The sequence below is a fragment of the Rhagoletis pomonella genome, unplaced genomic scaffold (assembly GCF_013731165.1).
Source record: "Rhagoletis pomonella isolate Grant_MI unplaced genomic scaffold, Rhpom_1.0 Rhpom_scaffold_00005, whole genome shotgun sequence".
Classification (NCBI taxonomy): domain Eukaryota; kingdom Metazoa; phylum Arthropoda; class Insecta; order Diptera; family Tephritidae; genus Rhagoletis; species Rhagoletis pomonella.
Window position 1 is genome coordinate 9,602,379 of NW_023458559.1, and position 10,066 is coordinate 9,612,444.

Sequence of the window (10,066 nt, forward strand, 5' to 3'; positions counted from 1 at the left end):
AAATTAAAACCCCGTGTGGTACGGGAAAACCCAAATTTATTAATAAATTATTAAATTAATTAAAGAAAATTATTAAGTATGTGATTTATTGGCAGACTGGTGCAAACGCCAAGGACGATCTACCACTTTCTTTTATAATTAAACTTCTTGTAAGTAGCTACTACATATGTAATTCAAAAATACAAATTAATTTAACGAGTTTTGCAATTCTTTCACAGGCTGCGCGGAGTAACACTAAAGGATTTAAACGTTTAATTCCCCTATCTCGTAAGTTGATAGTTATTTATTTTTTTATTTGCTAGTTTATTAGGTCTTTGCAGTTATTGAACTTAATGTTTTATTGATAATATGGCTATATATTGATATAAAGACGTGCGAAATCCGAAGCCTTATCCGTACGAGCGTCAATAAATGATTCATTAAAAAAAAATTATTACAGATGAGGTAGCAAAACTTTTCTCGTGGAAGGGAACTGGTACCAAAAGCAGTGCTATTGGTTTGGCAACGACTGCGGCAATAAGAAGTACGGATCATAATATTATTTATTACCACTTTTTACTTAATTAAATTTTCCGGTTTCCAATGGAGTTTAATCTTTCACTTTCTTAGGTGCTTTTCGTCAAAAATTTAACTCCCACGTAGAAGTTTTTATTTCCGTTTGAAAGAAGCACTTCCAATATGCACACGACCGGCAAAAAAAATTGGCAGCCTATCGGCAAAAAAGATAAAAAATAAATTCAGCAACTTTATAATATATATTAAACCCCTCTTATTTAATTGTTAATTTGTTAATAGATAGTTTGTTAATATTTATTTATCTGAAAATATCTTCACATATACAGTGCCGGGAAAAAATATTGGCACAGAGAATTTTTCGCCATGAATGCATAGTTTTTTATTCTGATTTCTTCTCTAATTGTTTTTTATAAAAATATAGTTAGTATGAAGTTCTACTTTCAAATCAGATTTTTTAGAAAAATTCTAAGTATGCAGTTTTATAGCGCATTTAATTTTAGTATAATAAAGTGCACGCTTGAATAGCTAGAGAACCTCTTTATTTTTTGACAATTTCTTATTCGCAGTTTCTTCCATACAAGAAAAAAAATGACACACATAATTTGCATGGAAGAAACTGCGTGAAAAAATTGCCAAAAATCAACGCAGTTTTCTGGCAACTTCAAGCTTGCACTATGTTATACTAAAATATAATGGGATTTAAAACTGCATACTTAGAATTTTTCTCAAAAATCTGATTTGAAAGTAGATCTTCATACTAACTGTATTTAAAAAAAATAATGTGCGAAAAGAAATTCAAGTAAAAAACTTTGCATACATTGCGAAAAATTCTCTGTGCCAATACTTTGATCCGGCAATATAAATATTTATTAATTATAGTTCCATTCAATAAAAGAACTACAATAATTTGGATTAATTAATTGCCTTTGTTTTTAGCATTCAAAAACAGTAAAGCAGTGTAGAAAAACCCTTTTTTAACGTAAATTAATCGTTTACGAGACTCGTTTACAATTAAAACACGGACGTAAAAATATTCGCATACGAATGCTTTTTCGATCCGTTTACGACTGTTCGTAGGCGATGCACAATTTAAAGCGAAAAAGTGCTCGAAAAAGAGTCGTAAACGGCTATCATAAACGATTTTTAATCCGGTTTTTCTTCGAGAAAATATCCAATTACGAGCTTGTTTACGATGATTTTGCTGGCTGGGAGAGAAATTAAATATATATGTATAGCATAGAATTTTTTGTTTGACTATTTTTAAATTCTTTTTAAATTGTCATTGATTTATTAAATGTGATTGACGTTTTGAAAGCCAGCCAATTTTTGAATTCTTATGCGTATTATAGAAATGAAATTGTAGTATATAAACTTATCTCTTTATTGAGATGAGTTCTCATTTATCACAGAAACTTGCTGTGAATAAGGTCCATTTTTGTGAACGGTTTTAAGTAAATTATATAAACATATATAAATTAAACAAAGGACGAAGGTAAGCTTTTACTCAAAAGATCTAATAATAGTAGACAATTTTTTTTCTAATTTTAAAATATATATACCAGGCATGTTCTGTAAATCGAACGATTTGAAATCGATATGATTTGCTAAATATTGATCGTTATTTCTGATGAAAAGATTGAATATTTTATATAAAAAATATAACAGAAACATCAGCGATGTTATATCATCCATACCAATACCAAATTATGAGTTTTATGATTAAAAATCCATAAAAATATTTTTAAAATCGTATCGATTTCAAATCGAACGAATTTCAGAACATACCTGATATTCTATTTTTTATATACGTTTATAGACTGCATTTTATATAAATGGAGAACCTATGGAATGGAATATCTACTGAAGGTGTAGATTCGCGTGACCTACAGGTGTTTTGTAACGAGATACCTACAAATCCTCTTCCTGAAGTAGAATATTATTGGACAGGAAAAAAAATATCTTATAGTATATTATGGACATCAATATTTTAAATTAAAACCCCGTGTGGTACGGGAAAACCCAAATTTATTAATAAACAATTAAAATAAAAAAATAAATATAATGAAGTTTTTTGTTGATTTGAGTCAAAATGAACTTGAAAATACAGAGTTTTCTCTAAAACTACCTAATAATGATACTATAAACATAAAACTGAACTTTAAACTAATGAAATGGACTCAAAGTGATCAAAATGGATTAAAAGAGGACGTAAATAAAACATCTATCCCTGAAGCAACATCAGAAGCACCTACATCTAATCCGCAAAAGTTATTCACAACACAGGAAGCCATAGAAGCATTTAGACAAGATCTAATATAAAAAGAGAAAAAAATTTCAGGAATAATTGAGATATGAGGATAATATTATGCTAAGAATTCGTTGTATATATGATAGTGATTTCCTTCAACGCAAACTGAATATTTCTTGTTTTAAGTATCGTCAGGTTGCATTCGAGAAAATTTTAAGTAACGGTGAAATTGAAATTGTTACTGGAGATGACACTACACTACGCTCAGATGTCATATTAATTGATATTAAAAGTTATAAACATGATATGAATATGGAAATTTCTTAACTTTTAATAGAATGAGATGGATTTATTATATAAATATGGCATATAAAAAGAATGTAAATGTAGTATATAAAAAGATTAATTTGATATTTGGTTTTCATTATTCAGCGGAGTGTAATCGATTAGTTAATAAAATTGGTGGCTCTAATATATACTTATGTTTGCAATTATTTAAATAAGATTTCATTAGATTCTAAAAAAAAATATTATAGACCTTTATAGAAACTCATAAGACTATTTTTTAAACGAACTTAAAAAAAAAGTTTAAGCTATATAATGTCAGAGGAATATACGTTGGTTATAGATGTTCAGGGATTCTATTTTAATAGAAAATTTATTGCTAAAGATCTCAGCATATCAACATATGATTCATATATAACAACGTTTCTTATTCAACCTCCTTTTGAAGAATCTAAGTTGACGATACGGGATAAAACAACTAATAACTGGTTATATCATAATCATCATGGATTAAAATGGGAAGATGGTGATTCGACTTTAATGACTGTTATTGAATATATCCATACATTAATGAAAAGAGAAAATTATATATTCTATGCTAAAGGATCGGAGAAAATCAGATGGATTCAACGCATATTCGGATACGATATTATTTTATATAATTTAGATAATTTAAATTGTCCAAATTTAAAGAATTTATATAATAAAAATAAAAATATAAATACTTGTAAATATCATAATAATTCTATGATATGTGCTGAAAAAAATGTAACAATATTAAGAAAATGTATTTCTTCATTCAATATCTAATAATAAATATAAATAAATAAGTAATTATAAAACTTTATTTTATTTCAAATTAAATTTTTTTTGTTCTCATCATCAACATCAGCAGACCTTTCCATTCATATGTGAAAGATTAAAAGATTTCGTATTATTTTTGAATTTGTTAGACATTCGGTGACTCTTTTGAATTCAATAAATTTGTCTTTCAGTGAAAATAAACGAGAAAAACAAGTATCTTAATCCTTTTTCGAAACGATGTATTATTAATATCTCCTGCTTTCTATATCAAAATATGAGTTTTCATAAAAAGTATGCTTAACAACTTTTCTCACTAAGTCAGCAATATATGAATGAATGAATAATGCTAGATGAATAAAACATTTAAATATACACATATGTACTTTTATAAGCATTTTTTTATATGTTTATGTGGGATTCGTTATCGTCCACTTGGCGTTACTATACTTATTAGGCAAACAATGATGATGAAATCAAGATCAGGGCTATTTATAATATTAGCATTTGATTTGAATCATATAATAAAATTTAAATAGGATAATAAAAAATAAATATATTCTTTGACCGCAACATTGAGTTCAAGATTATTTCCACATTTTAATTGAATCATATTATGAAGTATAAAATAGATTACTAAAATATATGTATATTTAAATATGTTCTTTATCAACGGTTTACCTGAATGCTTTTTATATAGTTATGAAATAAGCTAATACTGTACATTAGAAATTATTACTTTGTTTAAAGATACTTATAAAACACATCATGCTTGGAATCAATAGCGAGCGTCATGGAGAGTACAAATTCGATTTCGAATTGGAGATGTTGTGCTTTGAAGACATGAAAAATCCTTATATATGTATTGAAGATGAAGATGAGGGTCCCCGGTTACAGGTTTTGGGCATCCCAGTCAGAGAAGCCCATGCTTTTTTTTAACAAAAAATGGAATGAAGAGGATGACAATGGAGAATTTCTAAACGTTTGTGGCGGGGAAATTGAGGAGTACATAATGGAGCAACATCAAAACCAACATGAATATGAAAGAAGGGGTTTAGATATTAAGACTAAATTAAAGTATTATAGTAGAACATATAGGGAAGCGATGTATGATGCAGAAGTTTATTCTAACTCATATAATAATATTGTATTTGAATATAAATTAACTGTTGAATTGGTATTCAGAAATTTAAAATTTAATTATATAGAACCATAGATTTATTAAAAAAAACTTCAGCGTTTATTTGAATATAATATTATTTTATATGAGAGTTATTTATGAAAATAGGCTTATTCATAAATCGTTAGTCGTTGGAAAAGGTTTTATAAATAATATAATTAATAAGCTTCCTATTGAACTTCATTTGCCTAGTTATCAATTTTGTGAACCTGGAACGAAACTACGGAAACTTTTAGTAAGAGGAGATCGAGGGATTAATCTACTAGACACTGCTTGTAGAGAATATGATATATCATATTTATATAATAAAGATTTAGATAACCGACAAATTGCTGATAAAAAATTAATTGAGAAGGCTTGGGAAAGAGTTAAACCGAAGGATAGCAATCTTAATGAGAAAACAAATGCTTGGTTAGTTACAAATATAATGAAGACAAAAACGAAATTCGGTATGGGGAACATTTATAGTAAAACTAAGAAAAACTGGTTATCATCTCTTCAAACATGCTTTAAAAAGTGCTAAACAAAATTTAAAGAAAAGTGATAACTTAAAAGATGCAATAAAAATTTCACAAAGGGTTGTAAATAATATTTTTAGAGGAAAAAATCTATAATCAAATCACCACGTGTAGTGCCATTACCTAAATCTGGAGGATCTCCCATTAGCGCCTTTATTCGTAGCATTAGGAGCACTCTCGCGCGTCAGACAAGAAAGCTTTGAGTTCGGATCGTAAAGATCGCAAACCTCCGACAAAATTTGTACCATTGTCGGAGGAGACATTTTTCGGGCATCCTTTTCTAGGCACGAATCGAGCAAATGCTGCTAGAAAGGATGGGGTACTAAGATCACTCGTAGCTTCTAATGAATCGCTTTACTAGTGGAACAAACGAATAGGCAAACATACCCTTTGGATATTCGACAACCTCTGCTGCGGTAGCTTTTTATCTCAAGAGGTCCGGTAAAGTCTACTCCCGTATTCGTGAACGCGCGCGTAAACGTAGTGCGTTCCTGAGAAAGAGTTACCATAATTTGCGTCTGAGATGGTTTTTTTCTACATGGTACAAATTTTACAATTATGGATGGTAGACCTAATCATGTTTTTTACCCTGGGAATCCAGTACTGGGTACGGATAAGGCGTAGCATGAGTTGATTTTCTCCATGTAAGGAGACTTGGTGAATCAACAGGACGATATGACGAGACAATCTGCAGTTATACCGGATAATGATTGGGTGGCGCTCATTATATGCTAAGTCCTGGTATACTCCGAGGCGACCTCCAGCGCTGATGATGTCGTGCTTGTCGACGAACGGATTAAGCGGAAGGATTTCACTCTTTGCATCGATGGATTTTCTAGTTTTTAAATTCATATATTCTTCACCGCAGTATCGCTTCTGGTAGATTTTTATTAAGAGCCGTGTCGTTGTCTTAATTTCATCTGATGAAATTAAACAAGAATTTTCCTGAAATGAAGCTTTTGTTTTCGGGTGAGTTCTTCGGCAGAATCTCATAACAAATGATAACACTCTCAAAGCTCTCGGTAGATCTGAAAATCGGTCAAGAATATCGATATTATTTCCTTTTGTTGATGCATAAGCGTGTGTTCTTTTTTCTTCAACTTCTGCGTGATAGTTATTTTCTTGAGCGGGCCAATTAGAGTTGTCTTCTTGCAACCAAGAAGGTCCCTGCCACCACAAAAGATTTGAGACCAATTGCGAAGCAGGTAGTCCTCTGCTAGCCAAATCGGCTGGATTCGAAGCCGAGTCTACATGTAGCCAGTCCTTGTTACCGACTTTTTCTACTATTTTCGTAATTCGGTGTGCGACGAAAGTTGACCAAGACGAAGGCGGCTTTCGTATCCATGCGAGTACGATGGTCGAATCTGTCCAAAGATGTGTTTTTACTTGTCCTAGGTTGAGGTTGTTAATTATGGATTCTATAATTTCCGCGAGCAGCACTTCTCCGCAAAGCTCTAATCGTGGTAGCGAGATGGTTTTGATAGGAGCTACTTTGGTTTTTGCCAAAAGAAGGTTTACCAAAACTTTGTCATCTCTTTCGACGCGTATGTATGCTGTAGCCGCATATGCTTTTTTTTGTTGCGTCGCAGAAACCATGTATCTCGATGTAACCTCCTGGTGAGAAGTGTACCCATCGAGGTGTTCAGGGATGCCGTTTGGATCTAAATAGATCCAATTGGATACATTTTTAGACGAGTTTTTCCGGGATACTTATTTTTTCCGGTCAGTATAAATGTGGATACTTTTTTAAAAAGGCCAAAATTTTATATTTCCTATAAAGTTTTTTTCGTTCAAAAATCGATTTTCATTAAAGATGGTAGAAAGCATTACGTTTTCTATACGTATAAAGAATCGCTACTTAAGCGTGAAATTAAAGCATTTTATTTTTTGTGGACGAAGCAATGAACATACGAAGAGATCTCACCAAAATAGGTATAAGCGCAATTGCTTTAATTAGCTTAAAAGGATGCTTTAAGCAAGATCTTAATATACATATCGTCGTTTAAAGTACAAAACCGCGTATCAACAAAATGCAAACCCGCGTATCAAGATAATACAAAACCGCGTATGTGACGTTGCATAAATTATTTTCTAGAGAGTAAAAACACTTATATTTCAAAATGGTTCTCTTTTTTATAAAGCAAAGGAATGGATAAGGATTGAGCCAAGAGCTTGTGTGAGCAAATCCAATTTTTGGCAGCAAATTTCAGTTACGCGGTTTTGCAGAATGACGATACGCGGTTTTGTACTTTAAACGACGATATATGTAAAGTAAATTATACTCTTTCTGTAGTAATCTCTTTCATATCACATATTTCCATTTGTTAATTTAAAAAGAAAGAAGATTTCAATGTAGTTTAAAAAACTAAATTTGATTTATTTAAGGAAACTTTTATGAATTTTACTGAAAAGACTTTAAATACACTCTAAAAAATGTTTGTGTATTTGCGCATATTGAGAGAGGTAACCAGTCTCCTATTTTAATGTATGCAAATTTGCACGCCGTGTAATAAAATTAATCATTGTCTGTTTACTTTTACACATAAAATGTTTAAAATAAAGTAATGTTTATTATTAGTAGGAAATGTATTTGTAGTTGAAAATTTTTGCAATTTTAAACATTCTACATATGTGTATTTATGTGTATATTTTAAAGGTCTCAAGTTCAAAATCAAATACTTAACATCCTATACGTATATTTATACAGATTCTTGTTGAAAAATATATACTTTTCAGTAGTAGTTTTACATGCTCTTTTTAGAGTGTACTTGCTATTTATTATATTTACTTTGCAAAATACTTATGCACAAAAAATGTACTTTATAAATTGAAATTACAAATGTTTGATTTTATGCACATGTATTCCAAGGCCTTAGCATGGGTTAAATTATGTCTTTTTCATGAAAATGTTTGGTTTTCTTTCAAATTATGAGATGTATATGTAAAAAAAGAAAATTGGATACATTTGGATACATTTTTGGCTTGGTCAGGGATACATTTTCTTGAGACGGCGCGGCAACACTGGAGGTATTCTAATATTGTCTATTTCATGGTAATGTTTGGTTAAATTCTGCCAGCGTTCCAAAGTAGTAGAAGACACAGTCTCATCCCAGTCTGTGACTTTTAGCCAAATACTCTGCATAATTATTTTGGCTACAACGACTATTGGAGCAAGCCATCCTAGCGGATCAAATAGCTTGGCGATAGCTGATAGTATCGCCCTTTTTGTAAGTGTATCGCGGTCCTCCAATGGTCTCGCTATGAAATAGAAAAGATCCGTATGGGCATTCCATCTTATGCCAAGAGCCTTAACCCTGCTGGTATCTTCGAATGCCAAAAAGTCGTCACTGAGTAAGTTTTTGGAATGTCCTTTAGAATTTCCGCACAGTTTGAGGTCCATTTCCTTAGCGGAAAACCGGCTGACCGTAGCACTTCAGAGATTTCATCTCTTGATTTTACGGTAGAGTCGATGCTGTGTCCTCCAGCTAGCGCGTCATCCACATACATGCATTTTCGTAGTATGTTTGATGCTATTGGGGAAGAACTTTCTACATTGTCAGCCAGTTGTAAAAGTGTCCTTATCGCGAGGCAAGCAGCACAATTAATCCCGAAAGTGACAGTCTTTAATTCATATAGACTTACAGGTTCGTTCGGGTTTGTACGGAAAACTATCCGCTGATATTTGGTATGGTTGCTATCCACCCAAATTTGTCGGTACACCTTCTCGATGTCACTATTAAAAACGTATCTGTATAACCTCCAGCGGAGTATATGGATCGGAAGATCTGCTTGGAGAACTGGACCTGGGAGAAGTACATCGTTCAGACTTGTGCCATTAGCCGTTGGACTTAAGGCATTAAAGACGACTCGAACTTTGATGGAGGTACTTTCTGCCTTTATGACAGCGTGGTGAGGCAAAAAATTAGTTATCGGAAGAGTCTGCTGAATTGCTATCATTTATTCTGGACATGTGTCCTAGTGATTCATATTCAGCTAGTACCCTATTACACTCTTTTTGTAGGACGGTATCCTTTGCAAGCCGTGTCTCATTCCGTAAGAACTGAGAGCATGCTTTTTTAAGAGACGGGCCTAGGCAGATGTTTGCGGGAAATTCCTGCCTAAATGGTAGCGAGACTACGTATTTTCCGTCTTCTCGTCTACGAGTTGTCTTCCGATAAAGTTCATCACAGTATTTGTCGTCTTCGTTCAAGCTTTTGTTTTTTCGGTATGTCTTCTATTTCCCAGAATGCAGTAAGTTGTTTATCCAAGGCAACTTCACTGTGATACGAAACTATATTGTTGGTTGGATTGGGCGCATCTGTGCAACCGGTTAATATTCAACCGAACACGGTTTCTTGGGCGAGAAGAGTGCTGAGTACATTTTTCTTCAGGCCGCATAAAATAATTTGGGGATAAATATCTCCGCCAAGTACGAGGTCTACTTCTTCATTAACGTAGAACGGTTGATCAGCTAGAACAAGACCTGGAAATGCCTGCATAGTCATGGCGCTGATATGA